The following is a 26,366-nucleotide window of genomic DNA, read 5'->3' on the forward strand; positions in this document are numbered from 1 at the left end:
GTTTTGTCACATTCTCAAAGGATTCAATCAGAGTTGTGCTGCATGACCTGGCCCTTGCAAAGCCATGATGACTTCCTCTAATCAAACTATGGTTTTCCAAGGAATCATAAATCCTGACTCTCAGAGTCCTCTCCAATAATCTGCACATCACAGACAGAAGACTGACAGGTCTGTGATTCCCAGGATTATCTATATTCCCTTTCTTGGGCAACGCATGGCTGATTCACCTAACCTGCACATCTTTGGGCTGTGGGTTGAAACCGACGCACCTGTCGGAAACACATTCCGACATGGAGAGATTGTGCAAACTCCACGCAGACAGTCGCCTGGGGCTGGAATTGAAATCGCGTCCCTAGTGCTCTCAGGCAGCAGTGCTAACCACTGAGCCACCGTGCTGCCCCATGTAACTCTCTAGAGCCCTGCTTCTGATCCTTGGTTCCTCAAACCTAAGTTAGCTTCCTTCTTCCTCTTGACTAGATGTTCTACATTCCTTGGAACCTTGTCAAATGCTTTGCTGAAGTTCATGTAGACAACGCTGACTGCTCTGCCTTCATCTATCTCTTGGTCAACCCCTCGAAGAGTCAATCCGGTTTGTGAAACACGGTTTCGCACTCACAAAGCCATGCTGACTATCTCTAATCAGCCCTTGCCTTTCCAAATATATGTAGCTCCTTTCTCTCAGAATTTCCTCCAACAACTTACCCAGCACTGGGATCACTGAGTTGTGATTTCCTGGCTGCTCCTTGCAGACCTTAAGTGATGGAACAGCATTAGCCACCCTCCAGTCTTCCAGTAACTTATTGTGTCTGTTGATAATATAAATATCTCTGTAAGGGACACCGCAACCTCTTCCCCAGATTCCCACAATATTCTAGGATCGACTTAATAAGTGACTGAGGATTGATCTACCTTTATTTGTTTTATGATTCCAGCACTTATTCTTCTCTTTTGAGGATTCTTTCCAAGATATGGTAGGGTGCTTAGTCAGGTGGAGGAACAGAGGGATCTTGGGGTCTATGTACATAGATCTTTGAAGGTTGCCACTCAGGTGGATAGAGTTTGTAAGAAGGCCGATGGAGTATTATCGTTCATTAGCAGAGGGATTGAATTCAAGAGTCGTGAAGCGATGTTGCAGCTGTACAGGACTTTGGTTCGGCCACAGTTGGATACTGTGTGCAGTTCTGGTCGCCTCACTTTAGGAAAGATGTGGAAGCTTTGGAGATTTACCAGGATGTTGCCTGGAATGGAGAGTAGGTCCTACGAGGATAGGTTGAGAGTTCTCGGCCTTTTCTCGTTGGAACAGCGAAGGATGAGGGGTGACTTGATAGAGATTTATAAGATGATCAGAGGAATAGATAGAGTAGACAGTCAGAAACTTTTCCCCCGGGTACAACAGAGTGTTACAAGGGGACATAAATTTAAGGTGAAGGGTGGTAGGTAGAGGGGAGATGTCAGGGGTGGGCTCTTTACCCAGAGAGTGGTGCGGCATGGAATGCGCTGCCCGCGGGAGTGGTAGAGTCAGAATCATTGGTGACCTTTAAGCGGCATTTGGATAGGTACATGGATGGGTGCTTAATCTAGGTTAGAATTTCGGCACAACATCGTGGGCCGAAGGGCCTGTTCTGTGCTGTACTGTTCAATGTTCTATGTTCTATGTTCTATATCGCTATTTATTTCCCCAACTTCTTGAGCTTCCATGTCTTTCTCCACAGTAAATTCTGACAACACTATTTTGTCTAATATCTCACCCACCTCCTGACAGTTAAGGTGTCCTATTCTCTACCAAGTTATTCTTTAGCCCTTATTGAAACTTGTGTAAACGTTTCTGAAAATTCAAATAAACCATATCTTCGGTACAACCACCCCTACACCTGTATCTATACTGCCATTTATATTCACACCAATAAAAATAAAATCCAACATGGTCAAAAACACATTCTCTTTTCATTAAAAGCGTTTCTAAGGGTCCAGTTATTGTTCATTGGCATATCCTTTCAAACATATTTCAGCTCCCGACCTACTATCAGGCTAACACTGTTTGGTTTCAGACTGGCAGCAGAAAGGGTTATGGTAGTTCGTGTTTATCTATCTGAAAAATGTAGCTTACAGGCTCAACAGGTAATAGATGTTTTGGAAATAAGGAGGGTCGTGGGGACTGAAGAACATTATGGAGATAGGGAGTGATGTAGGGACTGTATGAGATTATGGACACAGAGAGTGCAGTGGTGACTGAAGAACATGATGGAGATACGGAGTGATATGGGGCCTGAAAGGGGCCAAAGAGATCTGCAGGACTCTTGGGCCTGAAGGAGGTTGCACAGATTAAGAAGATCATGGGGATTGAAGGAGGTTACTCGGAACGGGAGGGTCGTTGGCTCAGGATGAGATTATGGAGATAGGGAGGGTCGTGGGGCCTTTTGGAAGTTATGGAGTTCGGGAGGTTTGTGGGGAATGATTCAGGTTACTTAGATAGGAAGAGTCGTGGGGACTGAAGGAGTTAATCAAGATAGGGAGGGCTGTGGGGACTGATGGAGGTTATATAGATAGTAAGTTTATTGAGAAGCACAGGAAAGAAGAGCAGGTATCGGCCATTTCACCACAGAGTCAGTCCCACCATTCAATATGATCACGACTGATCATTAACCCAGTACAGTATTCCTGCTTTCACACCTTACTCTGATATTATAGTGACTACTGACATTTAGTGATACAGCGGACTGTAGTAACTGGGACAGGGGGGTGGGAGGTGTCTTACAGAGATAGGGATAGTTTTGGAAGCTGGGACAGGTGACAGATACAGGGCGCGTGTTAGGAATGGGAGGACTTGACAGGGATTTGGAGGAATGCGGCGATGGGACGTGGTAACAATCACAGGGAGGGTTTTGGGAGCTTGATCTGAGACGGGTCCAGCTGAGAACAGAAGGGAGTCAAACAGTCAGGACAGGCAGGGACAAGGTAGGACTAATAAATTAAACTGCATTTATTTCAATGCAAGGGGCCTAACAGGGAAGGCAGATTAACTCTTGGCATGGTTAGGAACATGGGACTGGGATCTCATAGCAATTACAGAAACATAGCTCAGGGATGGGCAGGACTGGCAGCTTAATCTTCCAGGATACAAATGCTACAGGAAGTATCGAAAGGGAGGCAAGAGAGGAGAGGGAGTGGCAATTTTGATAAGGGATAGCATTATAGCTGTGCTGAGTGATGATATTCCCAGAAATACATCCAGGGAAGTTATTTGGGTGGAACCGAGAAATAAGAAAGGGATGATCACCTGATTGGGATTGTATTACAGACTCCTGAATAGTCAGAGGGAAATTGCCAAACAAACTTGAAAGGAGATCTCAGCTATCTGTAAGAATAATAGGGTTAGTATGTTAGGGGATTTTAACTTTCCAAACATTGATTGGGACTGCCATAGTGTTAAAGGTTTAGGTGGAGAGGAATTTCTTAAGTGTGTAAAAGACAATTTTCTGATTCAGTATGTGGATGTACCTACTAGAGAAGGTGCAAAACTTTAGGTTAGGAAAGGTTAGGAAATAAGGCAGGGCAGGTGAGTGAGGTGTCAGAGGGGGAACTCTTTGAGGCCAGCGATCATAATTCTATTTGTTTTAAAATAGTGATGGAAAAGGATAGACCAGAACTAAAAGTTGATGTTCTAAATTGGAGAAAGGCCAATTTTGACGGTATATGGCAAGAACTTTTGAAAGCTGATTGGAGGCAGATATTCGCAGCTAAAGGGACGGCTGGAAAATGGAAAGCCTTCAGAAATGAGATAACAAGAATCCAGAGAAAGTATATTCCTGTCAGGGTGTAGGGGAAGGCTGGTAAGTATTGGGAATTCTGTATGACTCAAGAAATTGAGTGTTTGGTTCAGAAAAAGCAGGAAGCATGTGTCAGGTATAGACAGGATAGATCGAGTGAATCCTGAGAAGAGTATAAAGGAATTTGGAATATACTTAAGAGGGAAATCAGGAGGGCAAAACACGGACATGAGATAGGTCTAACAAATAGAATTAAGGAGAATGCAAAGGGTTTTTACAAATACATTAAGGAAAAAAGGGTAACTAGGGAGATCAGCAAGGCGGCCTTTGTGTGGAGCAGCACAAAATGGGGGAGATACTAATTGAATATTTTGCATCAGCATTTACTGTGGAAAAGCATATGGAAGATATAGACTGTAGGGAAATCGATGGTGACATCTTGCAAAACGTTCAGATTAGAGAGGAGGAAGTCCTGGATGTTTTGAAACGGTTACAGGTGAATAAATCCCCAGGAACTGATCAGGTGTACCCGAGACCTCTGTGGAAAGCTAGAGAAGTGATTGCTGTGCCTCTTGCTGAGATATTTGTATCATCGATAGTCACAGGTGAGGTGCCAGAAGACTGGAGGTTGGTAAACGTGGTGCCACTGTTTAAGAACGGTGGTAAAGACAATCCAGGGAACTATGGAACGGTCAGGCTGACCTCGGCGGTGGGCAAGTTGTTGGAGGGAATCCTGAGGGACAAGATGTACATGTATTTGGAAAGGCAAGGACTGATTAGGAATAGTCGATATGGCTTTGTGCGTCGGAAATCATGTCTCATAAACTTGATTGAGTTTTCTGAAGATTTAACAAAGAATATTGAGGAGGGCAGATGATAGATGTGATCTATATGGACTTCAGTGAGGCATTCGACAATGTCCCCCATGGGAGGCTGATTAACAAGGTTAGAACTCATGGAATACAGGGAGAAGTAGCCATTTGGATACAGAACTGGCTCAAAGGTAAAAGACAGAGAGTGGCGGTGGAGGGTTGTTTTTCAGACTGGAGGCCTGTGACCAGTGCAGTGCCACAAGGATCAGTGCTGGGCCCTCTACTTTTTGTCATTTACATAAATGATTTGGATGTGAGCATAAAGGGTATAGTTAGTAAGTTGACAGATGACACCAAATTTGGAGGTGTAGTGGACAGCGAAGAGGGTTACAACAGGATCTGGACCAGATGGGGACAATGCGCGAACTGGCAGATGGAGTTTAATTCAGATAAATGCAAGGTGCTGCATTTTGGGAAAGCAAGTCTGAGCAGGACTTATACACGTAATGGTAAGGTCCTAGGGAGTCTTGCTGACCAAAGAGACCTTGGAGTGCAGTTCATAGCTCCTTGAAAGTAGAGTCACAGGTAGATAGGATAGTGAAGGCGGCATTTGGTATGCTTTCCTTTATTGGTCAGAGTATTCAATACAGGAGATGGGAGGTCATGTTGTGGCTGTACAGGACACTGGTTTGGCCACTGTTGGAATATTTTGTGCAATTCCGGTCTCCTTCCAATCAGAAGAATTGTCGTGAAACTTGAAAGGGTTCACAAAAGATTTACAAGGATGTTGCCAGGATTGGAGGATTTGAGCTACAGGGAGAGGCTGAACAGGTTGGGGCGGTTTTCCCTGGAGCTTCGGAGGCTGAGGGGTGACCTTATAGAGGTTTACAAAATTATGAGGGGTATGGATAGGATAGGATAAATAGACAAAATCTTTTCCCTGGTGTCAGGGAGTCCAGAACTCGAAGGCATAGTTTGAGGGTGAGAGGGGAAAGATATAAAAGAGACCTAAGGGGCAACCTTTTCACGCAGAGGGTGTACGTGTATGGAACGAGCTGCCAGAGGATGTGGTGGAGGCTGGGACATTTGCAACATTTAAGAGGCATTTGGATGGGTATATGAATGGGAAGGGTTTGGAGGGATATGGGTCGGGTGCTGGCAGGTGGGACTAGATTGGGTTGGAATATCTGGTCGGCATGGACGGGTTCGACCGAAGGGTCTGTTTCCGTGCTGTACATATCTATGACTCTATCACTCATAGACGTTATAGAAATAAATTGTGTGGTCGCGTCTGGAGAAGATTAAAGGTATAAAGGTTTGCAGTAACCGAAGGAAATTACATCAATCGGGACCAGCAGAGTTTACAGAGATTGAATGCGTTTTAGAGACAGAAAGAGTTCATAGTCATCATTAGAAATGGAGAAACTAATTTATGAGAGAAGCAGGGTCACTCTGCACTGTGCCCAGAGACAAGGAGGAGTCTAACAGCTGGAGGGGGTTACGAAGATACAGAGCTTTATTGTTGTCGTGACGGAAAAGGTCACAGAGATCATGAAGGTGGTAGGACTTCAAAAAAGTCACAAAGACAGGGAGGTTTTTCAGGTCTGGAAAGGACGACACTGAACAGGATGGCTTAAGGAACTGAAGAGTTGTTTTTCTTCAGTTAAGGAGTGATGTGACAGAATCCGGGATTAAAGGCAAAGGCAGAACTAGGAGAGTTTTACTGATATGAGGAGCTTACAGGGATAAGCAGAATTGTAGGGGCTGATAGAGATCGGGGAAGTGGTATCGATGAAACAGACAATGGAGAAACTGACAGACAGAGGGAGGGTTCTGTGGAACAGATGAATTTACAGACAAGATGGTGATAATGAAGCCTAAGAATTTTCTCATGTTCCTTGCCCAGCATTGTTCCGACATCATGCCCTCAGGGTCTGAATTAAAGTCCACTAACTCCTCCCTGTGCTGTTTACTGTGAGTGATCTTACCGGCTGCAGGATTTACTGAAGGCTCCAGATCTACCTCTCCATCTCTCTCTGGCTGACCAACTGTCTTCAATTTGGTGATGGCTGAGGCAGGAATTGGGAATTCTGCTGAGTGAGGGACATCAGGAATACCTACAGGAGACAGAGAAGTAGACAGAATGGGAAATGAGACTAATGCAATGAGGGGTACACATGGAGAATGGCACTGAGTCCCACAGAGATCTGGAAATTCCCGGTCTCCATCCATGGCCTGTGCAGTTGCTTCCCTCTGGTGTGGAGAATGCTGTTGGCTCAGGATCTGGAGTAGATGCAAGAGTGAGAGACACTGACGGAGGCTGCAATTAGACCCACTGGTACCACATTATGCAGTGTGCTACAAATGGACACAGATGAGGAGGGGGACAGGTCTGAGGTGAATAGAACTTCCCAAGTCCAAAGAGAAAGGTTGAATTATTGGAACACCATCGAGATGTGAATGAAGACCAAAAGAAAGAAACAGGAAGGGGGTGAGTTTAATTAAAATACAACATTGTCAAACAGATTTGTGACAGGAAATTATTGGTTAAAATAAAGTAAATGCCACCCTCACAATTCCGCAAACACCACAAGTGACATCATTCCCGCCCCTCACATCATCGCTGATGTCACACACTCAGTGACTTCCTCGCCCCCCCACTGCTTTGTTTGCCACCACTTCCGCCCACACCAATGTCACTCAGCTGCATTCTGCTGACACCACCCCCAGGTCCCACCATCACCATCCCTGCCCCCAGAACCCTGAGGGTAACACCACCCCTGCTCATGACTCGATCCCCATTCCCCCTAACACCACACCCACTCCAGTTACAGGCTCCGTCGCCTCCCCCAGCTCCACACCTACGCCTGGTCCCAGCTCCCATTCCTGCCGTGTTTTCACCATTCCCCCTGACCTCCCCCTCACTGAGGACGAATGATCAGTCCTCTGCAAAGGCCTCACCTTTATCCCCTTCCATCCACACATCAATTAATTTAATACACGCCGTGACATCGAACACTTCTTCCACCACCTCCGCCTCAGAGCTTACTTTTACAATGAAGACTCCCGCCTATTTTCTGAGGACCCCTTTGCGTGCCTCCAATACACTCCATCCGCCTGGACACCCCGCGCTGGCCTATTACCTGTCTTCGATTTCTTCATTTCCAACTTGCACCGAGATATTAACTGCCTCACCCTATCTACCCCCTCCCCCACTCCATCCTCTCACCCTCACAACGTGCAGCCCTCCACTTCCTCTGCTCCAATACCGACCTCACCATCAAACCAGCAGATAGAGGGGGTGCAGTGGTAGTCTGGTGCACTGACCTCTACACCGCTGAAGCCATGATGCCAATTCAAAGACACCTCCTCCTACCACCCCTCTACCATGACCCACCTCCCATCACCAAACCGTCATCTCCCAGAGCATACAGAACCTCATCACCTCAGGAGGAGATCTCCCACCCACAGCTTCCAACCTCATTGTCCGGGATCCCCCACTGCCCGGTTCTACCTCCTTCCCAAGATCCACAAGCCTGACCACCCTGGCCGACCCATTGTCTCAGCATGCTCCTACCCCACCAAACTCATGACTGCCTACCTCAACATTGTCCTGTCCCCCCAGTCCAGGAACTACCCACATTCATTCGAGACACCACTCACACCCTCCACCTCCTCCAAGACTTCCGTTTCCCCAGCCCCCAACGCCTCATCTTCACAATGAGGGATATCCAATCCCTCTACACCTCCATCCACCGTCTTCCTCTCCCGACGTCCACAACAGTACCCTTCCACCGATACGCTCATTCGTTTGGCTGAACTTGTCCTCACCCTTAACAATTTTTCCTTCAAATCCTCCCACATCCTCCAGACCAAAGGGGTAGCCATGGGCACCCGTATGGGCCCCAGGTCTGCCTGTCTCTTTGTTAGCTACGTAGAACAGTCCATCTTCCGTAGTGACAATGGCACCACTCCCCACGTCTTCCTCCGCAACATTGATGACTGCATTGGCACCACCTCGTGCTCCCTCGAGGAGTTTGAGCAATTCATCAACTTCACCAACACATTCCACTCTGACCTTAAATTTATCTGGACCATCTCTAATACCTCCCTCCCCTTCCTGGGCCTCTCAATCCCCATTAATGACAACCAACTTTCACCAACATTTTTTACAAACCTACCGACTCCCACAGCTACCTAGATTACACATCTTCCCACCCTACCGCCTGCAAAATTCCCAACCCCTATTCCCAATTCCTCCGCCTCTGCTGTACCTGCTCCCAGATGGGCCAGTTCCACCACAGAACACATCAGATAGCCTCCTTCTTTCGAGATCGGAATTTCCCTCCCCACGTGGTAACAGATGCCCTCCAACGCATCTCGTCCACATCCCGCACCTCCACCTTCAAACCCCACCCCTCCAACTGTAACAAGGACAGAACGCCCCTGGTGCTCACCTTCCACCCGACCAACCTTCGTATAAACCAAATTATCCACCGCCATTTCCTCCACCTCCAAACGGACCCCACCACCAGGGATATTTTCCCTCCCCACCCCTCTCCACTTTCCCTCCGTGACTAACTGGTCAGTTCCATGCCCCCCAAAAACCCACCCTCCCTTCCTGGCACCTTCTCCTGCCACTGCAGGAATTGCTAAACCTGTGCCCACACCTCCTCCCTCACCACCATCCAAGGCCCCAAAGGAGCCTTCCACATCCAAAGCTTTACATGCACATCCACCAATATCATTTATTGTATCCGTTGCTCCCGATGCGGTCTCCTCTATATTGGGGAGACTGGACACCTCCTAGCAGAGCACATTAGGGAACATCTCTGGTACACCCGCACCAATCAACCCCACCGCCCTGTGAGCCAACATTTCAACTCCCCCTCCCACTCTGCCGAGGACATGCAGGTCCTGGGCTTCCTCCACCGCCACTTCCTCACCACCCGACGCCTGGAGGAAGAACGTCTCACCTTCCGCCTCGGAACACTTCAACCCCAGGGCATCAATATGGACTTCACCAGTTTCCTCGTTTCCCCTTCCCCCATCTCACCCCGCCTCCAGCCTTCCAGCTCAGCACCGCCCTCATGACCTGTCGTAATGGCCTATCTCCCGTCCCACCTATCCATTCCACCCTCCTCTCTGACCGATCACCCCCATCCCCACCCCCATTCACCCATTGTACTCTTTGCTACCTTCCCCCATCCTCCACTCTGACCTATCACCTCCTTCCCCATCCGATTCACCTATTGTACTCTATGCTACTTTCTCCCCATCCCCACCCCTCTCTCATTTATCTCCCCACTCTGCAGGCTCCCGGCCTCTGTTCCTGATGAAGGGCTTTTGCCCGAAATATCGATCAGGCTGCTCCTCGGATGCTGCCTGACCTACCGTGCTTTTCCAGCACCAGGGTGTGCGTGTGTGTACTGTGCTCCCCTCCAGCACTGTATCTATGTCATGTTGTGTTAACAGATGTTTGGAGCACTCTCACTGTTCTTTGCTCTGTGCACTTTGGGAGACCTTACTTCACTACAGGATTTATTGAAGGCTCCAGATCTCCTTTCCCTTTGTCTCTCTCTGGCGGACCAACTGTGTTCAATGAGGTAATGGACGATCCACCCAGCAGCTGGGAAGACTATTGAGTCAGGACTTTCCTGAGTACCTACAGGAGACAGAGAAATAGACAGAATGGGAAATTAAACAGATGCAGTGAGGGTTGCACATGGAGAATGGCACTGAGTCCCACAGAGATCTGGAGAATGGAGCGATATTAAGAAATAGTCCCAGATTGCTGGAAGATGTCAGGATCACACAATTGTGTTGGAAGAATGGGTTTAGCTTCATGATGCCCTGGTATCAGTGCTCAGGGATGAGCACCCAGTGAGCAGGTGAAGTAATGGCCTAGAGGTATTATTGCGAGAGAATGTAACCAAAACCTCAGCTAATGTTCAGGGGAGGCAGGATTGAGTCCCGCCATCTGAAAAGGAGACATTTGAAATCAATAATTTTAAAAATAAGAATTAACAATTCACAAATAAGTATGAAACCATTACTGATGTAAAACAAATCCAAACATTTGTCCTTTAGAGAAGGACATCTGCCCATCCTCACGTGGTCTGCACTACATCCCCACAGCAAAGGGTTTGCCTCTCAATGACCCTCTGCAATGGCCAAGCACGTTACTCAGCTCAAGGGCTTCTAGGGCTGGGCAAGAAAGGCTGGTCAGCCAGAGACTCACACATCCTATACCTGATTTAAAAAAAACTATTAGGATGGTCCCCCTGGAACTGTGCTGGGAGCAGTGTCCTGGCCAATCATGTCGGTAGGTTTATGGACAGGGCATTAAACTGACAGAGAGGATGCAGGTGAAAGGAGCTTTCCAAATCCAAAGGGAAAAGGTGAAGCAATGGAACAGCATGGGAATATGGCTGAAGACAAGCATTCGGAACAGGATGGGACAGAGTTTAACTAAAACTGTACATCAGCAAATAGATTTGTGACAGAAAATTGTGGAAGAGAGTATCTTATGTTTTTTTTTTGAATGGACAACGTTGCTGCAATAAGGTCGACGGATTTGTGACACAGCGATAAAAGAGATTTCGACACCAGGGAGACATGGATACAGGGTGAACAAAAATATTCAGTGGTTCGTCATCTTGTGCAAACTGAGGCAAAATGGGCAGCGCTAACAATAATGGATAACAAAGGCATTACAGAGAAATCATTTAGCCTCAGATCATGAAGTAGAGTCAGTCTGAATATAAATTCTGGCTACTACTTGCCAAGGACTCAAGCAGCAGAATAGTTTTAGCCACCGAACAGCATTTCATGGCTCGTCACTGCATTAATCAGGAACTCATTGGAATTTTTTAACAAAGGTATTGTGATAATTTTGGAAAACTTTATTATTTGTATAATCTGGGACAATCACACGGTCAACCTTGATATTGGAAGAGGAGTTCGGTTAATTTTTTTTCAGTGTTTCTTTGAAAAACACATTGTGCAACTGTTAAGGGACATAACTATCGCAGAGGGACCATGTAATGAAACTTAGTGAATGAGTAATGTCACCTGGAGAGATCCTCTGGGAAATTGTGATAAAGTGCAATTTAAAGAAATATAAAGTTTTAAAGTGAATCACAGAAAGGACAAGCTACAACTAGAAACAAAAATAACCAATGACATGAAGTTGAGAGGAGAACTGACCAAGGTAAATAGGCTAAACAGACTGAAATATGTGCCTGTTAATGAACAGTGGAAAACATTTGACAACGCAAAATACTCAACAAAAGGACATTCCATTGAAACAGTAAAAACCTCAGCAAGAAATTCCCACTGGTCCCGCACTCAGGACAAAAGGGATCATACTAGATTATGAAGCTGAGAAGATCACCAATGAGTACTTAAAATCCTGAAGTGATCGAGTGATTTAGGAGTAAATGTTAATGGATTCCAATGGGTCTGCTTGCAGGAGGGCTGCGGGAAGGGGAGCAACGGTCAGGGTTCATTGACACAATAGGAACAGGGAGAGGTGAAGGTGCTGGAGGTGGTGAGAGTGTTACAGAGAGTGGTCAGGGTGTTACAAAGCCAGGACGGATTGCTGCAGCTGAAGGTGTTTGCAGAGGTACGCAGGGACATAGGTATTTTTATATATTCATTCATGGGATGTGGGTGTCACTGCCTGGAACAACGTTCTTTGACCCCTCTGCTAATTACCCAGAGGGTAGCTCAGAGTCAGCCATATTGCTGTGGGTCTGGAGTCACATGTCGGCCAGACCAGGTTAGAAAATCTGATGTCCTTCCCGAAAGGAGGTTAGTGAACTAGATGAGTTCTTCCTACTGATCAACAATGTTTTAATGGTGGCCCCACCAATGCCTTTTACAGCCACAACATGACATCCCAACTCTTACTAAAAATGCTCTCCTGAATGAAGGTAACCATCCCAAACACCTGCTTCACCAGCCTGTCTACCTGTGACACCACATTCAAAGAACTGTATACCTGCATCCCTGGGTCTCTGACTGAAAACACTACACAGGGCCCGAACATTAACTGCACAGGCCCCACCCTGGTTTGTTTCACCAAAATGGAACACCCCAGCTTTATCTAATTAAACTCCATCTGCTATTCTTCAGCCCACTATCCCAGCAATACTGTTTATCCTGTTGTATCATAGATAACCTTCTTCACTGTCCACTTTACCACCAATTTCAGTGTCACCCAAAACAATTACTGACCAGGAAACCAATGTTTCCATCCAAACCATTTATCCAAATGACAAACAACAGTGGACCCACTCTACCGCTGGTCACATGCCTCCAGTCAGAAAAACAACATGTCTCCCACCACCCTCTTTCTACAACCAACAAGCAAATTTTGTACCAGTTCACTAGCTCCTCCTGAATGCCATATCCTTCTTCCACTGATCTGAGCATATTACCCAGTTTACCAGACTGAACACAGAACGCAGAACAGTTCAGCCCAAGACCCTTCGGCCATGATTTCATGCCAACTCTTTGTCCAACTGTAAGATCAAAGTAAACTACATACCCTTCATTTTACTATTATCCGTGTATCTGTCCAAGATTCTATTAAATGTCCCGAAAGTAATTTTACTACCACCATTGGCAGTCCATCCAACCACCTACCATTCTCTATGCTCTTATCCATCCTCCATTCACCTTAAAATTATGCCGCCTTGTAATAACCATTTATGCCACAGGAGGAAACGTCTCAGACTATTCACTCACTCTGTGCCTCTCATCATCTTGTTCACCTCCACAAAGTCGCCCCGCCCCCTTCTTCAGTCCAATGAAAAAAGCCTTAGCTCCCTCAACCTTTTTTCGTAAGAACTGCTCTCCATTACAGGCAGCATCTTGGTAAATCTCCTGTGTACACTCTCTAAAACGTGCACAGACTTCCTGTAAATAGGGGACCAGAACTGAACACAATATTCCAAGTGTGGTCTCACCAGGACGTTATAAAGATGCAGGAAAACCTCACGGCTCTTACAGTCAATCCCCTTCTAAGGGGAGCCAACACAACATATGCCTTTTTTACAACCCTTCAAACGTGCGTGGCGATTTTGAGGGATCTATGGACACCGACCCCATGATCTCTGTTCCTCCACACTGCCAAGTATTCTGCCTTTCACCCTGTATTCTGTATTCAAATTCGAACTTCCAAAATGAATCACTTCACACTTTTCCGGATTGGACTCCATTTGCCACTTCCAGCCCAGCTCTGCGTCCTGTCAATGTCCCATTGCAACCTACAACAGCCCTCCACAATCCCCACCACTCCACCAACCTTCATGTTATTGGCAAACTTACTAACCTACTCTCCAACATCCACATCCAAATCATTTACACAAATCACAGAGAGCAGAGTCCCAGTGCCAATTGTTACAGAACACCACTGGTCACTGAGCTCCAGGCTCAATACTGTCCATCTGCTGCCACCCTCTGTCTTCTCTGGGCCATCCAATCCTGTATCCAGACAGACAGATTTCCCTGTATCCCAATTTTCCTTCTTTTCTGAATGAGCCATCAACATATTCTGCCATATCCTCAAAGAATTCAATAAGGTTTGTGAGGCATGACCTGACTCCACACAAACCCATAACTGACTGGCTAATTTAACTCTCGTTTTCCAAGTCGTCATAAATCCTGTCTTTAGAGTCCTCGCCAATAATCTTCACACCACAGACATTTGACCAAATCTGAAATTCCCAGAATTCTACCTCCGTAACATGGCTTGGACTTTACACATCTTCCCTCCTCTGCCATGTTCCCCAGAAGGACACTGGAGGGTGGTGGGGGTTACAGAGATAGGGATGGATATCAGGACAGGAGGATTTCGCAGACATTCGGAGGATTGCAATGCCAAAAGTAGGCTTCAGTAATTTTGTGGTTTCATGGTGATGAAGGCATTTCAGGAGGGAGGGAGTTGGGGAGGATTGTAGGGAAATGAGAGGGTTCGCAGTTTAGGTGCTTTGTTAGGACTGTAAGTGGTTCCTGAGTTGGGGAAGGTGTAAGCACTGGTGGATATTACAGAAACATGTGGTTTTGGTTGCAATGCAGGAAGAGGATTCAGGAAGCTGGAGAGTATGGGGTCTGAACGAGGTTACACAAATGGGAAGAGTTGTCAGGAGTGGAGGTGTTTACAGAGACAGCAACGGCCTGATCTGGAGCAGAGGACCCAGATTGGGAGGAATATGGGGATGAAAGGTAGTTTCACAGGGTGGGAGGACCATAGACCCACAGGAGGTTACAGAAATGTGGAGAGCTGTAGGGCTGACAGGTTCATGGAGATGGGAATGTTGGGAGGGATAGAGAAGTTTACAGGGATAAGGATGTTTGTAGGACAGGGCTGGATCACAGGCAGGGAGTGTTTTAGGGAGCTGAGCAGATTACAGAGATAAAGATATTTGTATCTACTGGAAGAACAAACAGAGATATTCAGGGGAGTCGTGACTGAAGATGTTTGTAGACATAGGAAGGCTTAGGTTCTGGGGGTTATGGAGGCTGTGGAATCTGGATTTCTTTTCAGACACTGGGATAACAATTTTGGTCAGACACAGTTTCACAGATAAGGGAGCATAGCGCAAACAGGAGGAAGTTGTAGAGGAAGGTGACGTTTAAACAGATAGTGGTGTAAGAGCTGGACAAGGTTATGGAGATGGGTAGATGGTGGAGAAACACAGGAGGCGCTTACATTGACATGGGGGTGATAGTGACAGGAGGGTGTTAAATAGATAGTGGGTTTTGTAGGGACTGGATTGGGAGAGGAACAGGCATGGAGTGAGTTCGACAGATCAGGATTACTGCAGAAACCTGAGAGGATTACACTGATAGGGATGGTGGTCGGGTCTCCACAGACTGTTGGTGTTTAGGGACTGGAAGAGATTTGGTCGATAGGGAGGGATGTAAGAGCTGCAGGAGCTTATGGAGAATTGGAGCAATTTGCAGAGGTAGGTTTCTCAGACAGGAGTAGGTTATAGATAGTGAGGGTTGTGTGGTCTGAGTAAGTCAAAAAGAGGAGAGTTTTCGCGTCTGGAAGAGGTTACACTGACAGGGACAGTTGAAGAGACTGAAGCAAAAATGCATGGAGAAGGTTACACAGATAGGGAGGTGAGTAGGGACTGAAGGTGAATACACAGACATGGAGGGTTGTATTGTTAGACGGAGCTGAGAGGGATAGGGACTGGTGTAGGGATTTACACAGATAGGGAAGGTTGTTTTTTGGAGAAGGTTACACTGATACAGACAGTGTTAGGGAGAGTTTAGTGGACTACAGAGGAGCTCAGAGAGAATGTATTATGGGGAGTGGAGGAGATTACAGACACAGAGATGGCTGTCGGGGTGAAAAGACCTTCTACAGATCCTCAGTGCTGTAAGGCTGGAGGGAGATTATAACAGTGAGTGTTGCCAAGACTTAATTACTTCACTGAAATAGAGCAGGTCTCAGCACGTAACTGTCAAAGGGAAATTGAGACAGTCCAGATGAGTTTTCAAAGATACAAATGTTTATGGGAGTTTCAAGAGGGAACAATGATTGGGAGTGCCGTACCAAATGGTAATAGTTATAGTGAGGGTTCTAAAAGCAGAAAGAGGTGACAGACATATCGATCTTTGTCAGGACTGGAGAAGGTTACATAGGCAAGGAATGTTTTAGAGTCTGGAGGAGATTACAGTGTTAAGGAGAATATTGGGATAAGGCAAGGTGTAAGAGACGGTGATGGTTGACAGAGCTGGACAATAACCTGAATAGATTAGACATCGTGTGCAACCAGGCCATTCGGCCCAACCAGTCCATTCCAAAACTCTGAAGAGCATCCTACCCAGACCCACCCCTCTACCTATACATTAAACCCTGCATTTCTCGTGGTGAACTTACTTAAACCACACATTCCTGAATACCACAGTCAATTTATGATGGCCAATCCACTGATGGTGCAAATTTTGGACACACACACACACACTCACACTCACAGCAAGGGAGCGACACGCAAACACACACAGTGAGGGAGATACCCGCAGACACACAGCGAGGGAAGGACATGCGCACACGCACAGTGAGGGGGATACACGCAGACACACAGCAAGGGAGATACACGCAGACACACAGCGAGGGAAGGACATGCACACACACACACAGTGAGGGGGATACACGCAGACACACAGCAAGGGGGATACACGCAGACACACAGTGAGGGAAGGACATGCACACACACAAAGTGAGGGGGTTACACGCAGGCACACAGCGAGGGAAGGACATGCACGCACACACAGAGTGAGGGGGATACACGCAGACACACAGCGAGGGAAGGACATGCACACAAACACACACACAGTGAGGGGGATACCCACAGACAAACAGCGAGGGAAGGACATGCACACACACACACAGTGAGGGGGATACACGCAGACACACAGCGAGGGAAGGACATGCACACACACACACACAGCGAGGGGGATACACGCAGACACACAGCGAGGGAAGGACATGCACACACACACAGAGTGAGGGGGTTACACGCAGGCACACAGCGAGGGAAGGACATGCACGCACACACAGTGAGGGGGATACCCGCAGAGACATACGCAAATCGAGGGAGGAACACACACACGCCCAGCGAGGGAGGGACACACACACACACAGCGAGGGAGGGACGTGCGCATACACAGAGCGAGGGACACATGCACACAGCGAGGGAGGGACACACACACACATAGCGAGGAGGACACGCGCACACACACACACACACACACACACACACACACAGCGAGGGAGGGACACGCACAGACACGCAGCGAAGACACACAAACACAAACACACAGAGGGAGGGACACGCACACAAACAGCAAGAAAGGGATACGCACACACAACGAGGAAGAGACATGCAGACACACAGTGAGGGAGGGACACGCACATACACTCCAACGGAGGGACATGGACACATCGCGAAGTAGGGACAATCACACACATGTCGAGGGGGCGGGCATGTGCACAGAAATTGAGAGGGGGGACACACACACAGCGAGAGGGGACGCACACAGACACGGCAAGGGTGGGACACACACACTCAGCAAGGTGGTCACACACATAGGGGATGGACACGCACGTGCAAAGCGAGGGAGGGGCACGCACACATACATACACACACACAGAGCAAGGGAGGCACATGCACACACGCTCACACAAACACAAGGGATGGACACACACGCAAAGCAAGGGAGGGACACACACACGCACACACGCACACACACAGCAAGGGAGGGACATGCACACACACAGAGCGAGGGAAAGACACACACACACATACAGCGAAGGAAGGGACACACACACACACACACAGAGCGAGGGAGGGAAGGACATGCACACACACAGAGCGAGGGAGGGACGTACACACACAGCGAGAGAGGGACACACGCACACAGCAAGGGAGGGACACACGCATACACACACACACAGCGAGGGAGGGACACGCGTACAAACAGCGAGGAGGAGACACATGCACACACAGCAAGGGAGGGCCACACTCACACACACACGCACGTACACACAGTGAGGGAGGGACACACACACACACACACACACACACACACACACACACACACACACACACAGCGAGGGAGGGACACACACACAAACACACACACACAGCGAGGGAGGGACACACACACACACACACACACACACACACAGAGCGAGGGAGGGACACAAACACACACACACACACACACACAAAGGGAGCGACACACACACACACAGCGAGGGAGGGACACACACACACACACACAGCAAGGGAGCGACACACACACACACAGCGAGGGAGGGACACACACACACTCACAGCGAGGGGACACACACACACAAAGTGAGGGAGGGAAACACGCAGACATATGCACACACAAACACACACATATTGAGGGAGGGACACGCTCACACACACAGTGAGGGAGGGACATGCTCACACACAGCGAGGGAAGGGGACACACACACACACACACACACACACACACACACACACACACACACACAGAACAATGGAGGGACACGTGCACACACAGTGATGTGTCTCCTCGGACGTGTAATCGTCCAGCTCTCACTCCAGTCTGCTCCCTCACAGGGTCACCGTCTCTCTGACTCCCAGGTACAACTGGGCCTCGATCCTCAGTACTGATTTACATTCTTCCAGGTGTGAGTCAGCCTCAAGCCCCTGCTCCAAGTTGCTCCCTCACACGGTCACTCCCTCTGTGACTTGGTGCTGATTTCGAGCCTCCTGCTCTGCTTTTCATCCAAATCCAAGTCCCAGTCGGCCTTGACCCTCGCTGCTGATTTATATTTTCCCGCTTTGTGCTGTACTCTCTCAGGTTCTCTCCCCCTGTGACTCCCAGGTAATGGTAGGCCTCAAGCCTCAGCTGAGATTTATAACATCACAATCCGCACTGCTCTCTTACAGGATCGCTGTTGTGCCTGGACGACAGTGGGGAAGAGGTCAATGAGACAGAGCAGAGGGTGTTACAGTGATTGAGGAGCTGTAGGGGATGAAACAGGTTATCTGGGGAGCTAGGCAGACCTGCATTAATAAAGAACGTTACTGGAAGATACAGCGAGAGTTGCAGACACTGAAGAAGGCAAAGGAAATAGAGAGATGGTGGCTTGTTCATGACGGAGCTTTGTAGAGTCTAAAGGGCTTCAACGTTTGTGAGAAGATTTGTAGCACGGGTGCTCGTTGTTGTGGTTCTGTTCACCGAGCTGGGAATTTGTGTTGCAGACGTTTCGTCCCCTGTCTAGGTGACATCCTCAGTGTTTGGGAGCCTCCTGTGAAGCGCTTCTGTGATGTTTCCTCCGGCATTTATAGTGGTTTGTATCTGCCGCTTCCGGTTGTTAGTTCCAGCTGTCCGCTGCAGTGGCCGGCATATTGGATCCAGGTCAATGTGCTTATTGATTGAATCTGTGGATGAGTGCCATGCTTCCAGCAATTCCCTGGCTGTTCTGTTGTTTAGCTTGTCCTATAATAGTAGTGTTGTCCCAGTCGAACTCACGTTGCTTGTCATCTGCGTGTGTGGCTACTAAGGATAGCTGGTCGTGTCGTTTCGTGTCTAGTTGGTGTTCATGGATGCGGATCGTTAGCTGTCTTCCTGTTTGTCCTATGTAGTGTTTTGTGCAGTCCTTGCATGGGAGTTTGTACACTACGTTGGTTTTGCTCATGCTGGGTATCAGGTCCTTCGTTCTGGTGAGTTGTTGTTGGAGAGTGGCTGTTGGTTTGTGTGCTGTTATGAGTCTGAGTGGTCGCAGTAGTCTGGCTGTCAGTTCCGAAATGTTCTTGATGTATGGTAGTGTGGTTAGTCCTTTGGGTCATGACATGTCTTCACTCTGTTGTCTTTCCCTGAGGCATCTGTGGATGAAATTGCGTGGAGTTTGACCTCACGCCACAGCTCACCAATAGGAAAAACAACACACTCAGAAACCTACAAAAAAAAGGACAGATAACCAGGTTTGACCTACAGAGAATGAAACCTGAAAGTAAGAACACCCTCAGAATCTATGGACTACCTAAAGTGCACAAACCAGCCATCCCACTCAGACCCATAGTATCACTACCAGGGACACCATCACACAAACTGGCTAAAGAACTTCAGCAGAAACTGAAACACCTGATCAGTGGATCCAGACACTCTGTACAGTCAACACAGAAATTCTTGGACATCATCAGAAATATACACATAGACAAGGAAGAAACTATGGTCTCATTCGATATAACGGCACTGTTCACCTCTATCGACAAAACCCTAGCCAGAGAAACAATAGCCAATTTGCTGGACATACAGAACAGACAACAGGACGTTGAACCTATCAACAAAGACGGCATACTCAAACTACTAGACCTGTGCCTCACAACACACTTCACATTCAACAACCAAATATATGAACAAATCAACGGCACACCCATGGGCTCACCCATCTCTGGACTCATAGCAGAAGCAGAAATGCAAAGGTTAGAACAAACAGTCTTACCGCAAATTCAACCCAAACTCTGGGTCAGATATGTAGATGACACCTTTGTAATAATTAAAAACACAGAAATAGAGAACACACACCGGCTCATCAACGCCACACCCACAGGAATCCGATTCACTAGAGAGGAAGAAAAGGACAACCAACTCCCATTCCTAGACGTGATGGTGCAGAGAACACCGAATGGATAATTCACCACAAAGGTTTACAGGAAAGACACACACACAGACCAAGTCCTGAACTACGAAAGCAACCACCCCAACACACACAAAAGAAGTTGCATCAAGACACTGTTCAAAAGGGCCACAACACGCTGCAGTACATCAGAACTGCAAAAAGAGGAAGAAGAACACCGATACAAGGCATTCGCCAAAAAAAAACCCCGCAATTTCATTAGGGTTTGTCTGTATGGATTTGCTAGACGACTGTCCTCTGATATTGATGAGGGCAGTGCAGATGATGTGGTTTATATGGAGTTCATTAAGGTCTTTGACGAGGTCCCACACGGAAGGCTGGTCCAAAAGGGAAGATCCGATGGGATCCAAGGTAAGTTGGTGAATTGGGTCCGCAATTGGTGGAGGGTTGGTTTTGTGATTGAAAGCTTTTGTCCAGCGGGTGTACCACAGGGATCTGTGCAGGAGTCATTGCTGTTCATTATAGACATTAATCACTCGGATGTGAAAGCAGAAGGTAACATGAGTAGGTTTGCAGATAACATGAAAGGTGAGGGTGTTGTCCATAGTGAGGGGGATGGACTCAGGCTGCAGTCTGATATCGATCAGATGATAAACTGAGCAGAGTAATGTGAGACAGAGTTTACTTCTGATCACTGTGAGGTAATGCACTGTGGGAAGTCTAAGAAACGAATGATATACATCATGAATTGTCGGTCCTTCTGGAGTACTGAGGAATACAGGGACCTCGGTGGGCAAGTCCCTGGATGTCTGAAGGTGTCAGCACAGGTAGACAGGGTGGAGAATACACCTGAACTGGGAACGTTCCTGATGGGGAACGTTGCTGGAGCTGCTCGAGAGGATTTCAACTTGTCTGGCAGGTCTGTGTGAACCCAAAGAGTTGTAAGGCCAGAAAGAAAGTTGAGGCTGGTACAAATGTTAAAGAGAGGAATATAAGGAGACAAAACAGGCAAGAACATAGCAGACAATTAGGGAAAACTGGTGGATTAAACCGACGTTATTTCAATGCAAAGGGCCAGACAGATAAGGCAGATGAACCCAGAGCATGGATGGGAACATGGGATTGGGATACCATAGATATTACAGAAACACAGCTGAGGGAGCAACAGGAGCAGCAGCTCAATGTTCCGGAGACAGATACTACAGGAAGGATAGAACAGGAAGCAAAACAGGAGGAGAGCTGGTGGGTTTGTTGGGGGAAAAATCCCAGCAGTGCCTAGAGGGAGTATTCATGCAGGATCACCCAGTTAAACGATATTAGTGGAGCTGGGAAATAAAAATTGGTCATTAGTTTTCTACGGTCGTACTACAGCGATAGGCAACGGGAGATGAAGGAGAAAATATATCAGGAGATTTCAGATATCTCTTAGAATAATAGGGTTGTAATGATAGGGGACCTTAACCGCTCCAAACCTGGACTGGGATTGCTGCTAAGTTAAGCATTTGGATGGAAAGAATTTGTTAAGTGTGTTCTGAAAACTCCCAGTCATTATGTAAATTGCCCAACTGGAGAATGGGGCTAAACTTGACCTCCCCTTAGGAAACAAGGTCATGAACGGGACTGAGGTGTTAGTGGGGGAGCACTTTGGAAAGTTACCACAATTGTATTAGTTTGAAAATAGCGATGGAAAAGGACAGGCCTGGTCCACAAGTTAAAGTTATTCAATGGAGCAAGTTAGTATTAGACAGGAATTTTTAAAGTAGATCTGGGGAGGTTATTGGCAGGTAAAGGGAAGTCTGGCAAGTAGGAATATTTTAAAACCGAGATAAAAGGAGTGTTCAGCACCAGCGTGTTCCTGTTAGTGTGCAGCTCAATGCTGACTGAATTAGGAAACACTGACTGAGTTTCGAGGCTGTGGTTATGAAAAAAGGGGTCACATGTCAGATATAACTGGCTGACTCAAGAGAATCCTTTCGGGAGCATCAGGGTTGTAGAAATACACTTAGGATGGAAATCAGGAATGTAAAAAGGGGACACAAGATCGCTTTGACAGAGAAAGTTAAGGAGAATCCAAAGAGACTCTACAAGTATATTAAGAGCAAAAGAAGAGCTCGGGACAAACCCGGTCTCCTTAATTATCAATGAAGGCAACAATGTGCGAAACTACAAGATCCAAAATAAATATTTCACTTTGGAACTTACTGTGGATAAAGACTGGGGCGCTCAGGGAACTAAACAGTGTTTGGCCTGACCACTATTGGAATACTGTGTGCAATTCTGGTCTGCAATTCTGGATGTCATGGAACATGAAAGGTTTCAGAAGAAATGACCAAAGATGTTGCCAGGGTTGGAGGGTTTGTACTTCAGGGAAAAGCCTGAATAGGCTGGGGCCGTTTTCAGTTGAACATGGGAGGCTGAGGAGTTAACCGATAAAAGGTGTTTAAAATCATGATGGTCATCGACAGGGTCAATAGACAAGGTCATTTCCCCAGGCGAGGGAAACTTTTCAAAGGGGTATAAAGGACAACTGGCTCCCGCAGAGTGGATGGAATAAGCTGCCAGAGCAAATAGTGGAGGCTGATAGAAATACATTTAAAAGGCATGTGGATGGGTGGATGAATAGCAAGGGGTCAGAGGGATATTGGCAAAATTGTGGCAAATGTGACTAGAAACGTCATGCAGGAGTTGGTCCGAAGGGCCTGTTTCTGTGCTGTTCATCTCGATGTCTCAACATCTTGAAATGAGTCCACATTATAGAAAAGGAGGTGCTGGAGGTTTTAAAACACAAAGGTAGATAAATCCCCACCACCTGATCAAATGGATCTCAGGACATTGTGGGAAGCTGGTGAAGAATTTGTAGGGCCCCAAGCAGAGATATTTGGACCATAGAGAGCTATGTGTGATAGGCTGTTAGACTGGAGGGTTGCATTGTGGACAGTGAAGAAGGTTTTCTGAGATTACAAAGGGATCCTGATGAAATGTGTGAATGGCTGAAAAACTGTAGATGGAGTTCAATCTGAAAAAATCCGAGGTAATGCCCTTGGTACAACAAACACGGGCAGGACTTATACAATTAATGGCAAGACCTTCAGTAGTGTTGTAGAACAGAGGGACCTCAGGGTTCAGCTACATAATTCTTTGAAGTTTGCAACAGGGAGGGACAGGAAAGTTTAAAAAAGGTGCTGGCCTCACTTGCTTTCATTGCTCAGTCCTTTGGATATAGGAGTTGGGAAGTCATATTGAGATTATACAGGCCATTGGTGAGTCCTCTTCTGGAATACTGTGTCCAGTTCTGGTCGCCCAGTTATAGGAAGGATATTATTAAGCTGGAAAGGGTTGGGAGGAGATTTACTGGGATGTGGCTGGGTACGAAAGGCTTCAGTATAAAGAAAGGCTGAACAGGTTGGTATTTTTCTCTGAAACCTGAATGTTGACAGATAACATCATAACAGTTTATAAAATCATGAGGGGGATAGATAGAGTTAATGGGAGTTGTCTTTTCCCATGGACAGGGGAGTTTCAAGACAAGGCACTACATTTTTAAGTTAAGAGGAGAAACATTTAAAAAAAAAGACATGAGGCACATTGTTACACAGAGGGTGGGTTGTGTGTGGAATTAACTTCCCAAGGAAGGGGTGAACATGGGGACAATTACAATGTTTAAAAGACATTAGGATTAGTACAGGAATAGGAAAGGTTTGGAGGGATATGATCCAGGAACAGGCAGGTGAGATGAGATCCGTTTTAGAGTATGGTTAGCGTTAACCAAAGAGTGCAGTATGACTCTCTGACTATGATTATAATGTTGTGTCATTAATTAAGAAAGGCTGCAAGAGAAAGCCATGGAACTACAGACTGATGAGCGAGACATCAGGGTGGGTCAGTGGTTGGAGGTAATTCTGAGAAGTAGGCCTTACATGCATTTGGAAAGACAAGGCCTGATTACGGACAGCCAGCATGGCTTTGTGCATGGGAAAACATGTCTCACAAACTTGACTGGAGTTTGCTCAAGATGTGACCAAAAAGGTAGACGAAGGCAGAGCAACAGACATTGTTTCTGGCTTCTGCAAACCCTTCTTCAGGGTGTAACATGATACATTGGTTAGTAAGGGTAGATCACATGGGATCAGGGAGAGCTAGCCAACTGGATACAAAATGGGATGACAGTGGGAGACAGAGGGTGGTGGGAGAGGGTTGTTGTTCAGACTGGGGCCTCTGACCAGCAGTGTGCTGGAAGGATTGGTGCTGGGACCACTGTTGTGCACCATTTACATAAACAATTTGAGTGAAAATATAGCAGTCCCTGTTAGTATGTTTGTGGATACCAAGATTAATGGAAGAGTGGGCAGTGAATATAGTTATCGAAGGGGATGGTAATCAACTGGGCCAGTGGGCCAAGGAATGAAAGATGGAGTTTAATTCAGGTGTTGGGTTTAGTTCAGACAAACCAGGGAGGACTAACACAGTTAATGGTCGGGCCCTGGACAGTGTTGCAGAAAAGAGAGAGACCAAGGGGTGCAGTTATATTGTTCCTTGGACTGGCATCACAGGGCGACAGGGTGTTGAAAATGGCAATTGGCACACTTGTCTTCATTGTTCAGAGCATTGAGTACATGAGTTGGAGATATTGGTAACACTGTCGTCAATATTTCTTATAAAGGTTTATGAAACCATGTAGGGTCTAAGGAAGGTGAATTGCCAAGAGTAAGTGAGTCCAAAGCTAGAGGCATAAACGTGAGGTGAGAGAGCAAGGATTTTAAGAGGGAGCTGAGGGGCAACATTATCCACAGAGGATGGTGCATAGATGGAATGAACTGCCAGAGGAAATGGTAAAAACAAGTACAATTACAACATGGAAAAGACACTCGGGCAGGTACATGGAGAGGAGAAGGTTTGAAGGGATATGAGCCAAACACAGGCAAACGCGACTCAGTTCATTTAGGAAACCTCGGCCGAAGAGTCATGCCGCACAGAAACAGACCCTCTGTCTCCAGTTATTGGAGGAGGAGACTATCGAGACAAGGCATGTTGTAGAGACTGAAGCAAGTTACAGCGATAGGATGGTCATCTGGACTGGAGGTTTCAAATATGTGAAATAATTGGTGAGAGGGGAGGAGGTGACAGAGATAGGAACTGTTATAGGAGTTAGAATGATTGAAGACACTGGTCCTCAATACAAGCCATAGATACAGTGTTGGAGAGGGAATAGGGAACAGAAAGATCCCAGGCAGCATTACCACCCTCTCGTGGGAGGCCTGCTTTCCCCTCAGTTGTTCTGATGATCCCTAAGGAAGCACAGGCCAGGACTGATAACTGGGAACTCCCGATGCTGTCTCATTACAACAAAACTTGCAACAGGCGTGGTGATTGAGCCTGGGGTGTGTCTGCACTGTGCTCCCCCTCCAGCAAATTTCTCTATGTCATGTCTTGTTAGCTGATGTTTGGATCCCCCTTATTACTTTCTGCTCTGTGCACTGGAATGATCTTACCTGGCAGCAGGACTTATTGAAGACTCCCGACCTCCCTGACTTTGTCTTTCTGGCTGACCAACCATCGTACCAACCAGCAGTTGGCAGTCTATTGAGTCAGGAACTCCCTGATTACCTGTAGAAGACACAGAAA

General features: G+C 47.0%; 1 long non-coding RNA gene across 6 annotated transcripts in view; it reads right to left on the minus strand.

The window, feature by feature from the left end:
• Nucleotides 1-26,366, minus strand: part of LOC140454056 (uncharacterized) — a 52,885-nt gene that overhangs the window by 25,432 nt on the left and 1,087 nt on the right. For 2 of the 6 annotated variants that reach the window (XR_011952548.1, XR_011952546.1), the window contains exons 2-4: nt 26,234-26,348; nt 10,108-10,244; nt 6,568-6,696 (exon numbers count right to left, since the gene is read on the minus strand). This is a non-coding gene — a long non-coding RNA (uncharacterized lncRNA). Of the gene's footprint in view, nt 1-702; nt 807-6,567; nt 6,697-9,973; nt 10,245-18,776; nt 18,958-26,233; nt 26,349-26,366 lie in introns of those variants that run through there. The other 4 variants (XR_011952549.1, XR_011952547.1, XR_011952551.1 and 1 more) reach the window with 4 other exon arrangements.

This window comes from Chiloscyllium punctatum, chromosome 28 (genome assembly GCF_047496795.1).
Source record: "Chiloscyllium punctatum isolate Juve2018m chromosome 28, sChiPun1.3, whole genome shotgun sequence".
NCBI lineage: Eukaryota > Metazoa > Chordata > Chondrichthyes > Orectolobiformes > Hemiscylliidae > Chiloscyllium > Chiloscyllium punctatum.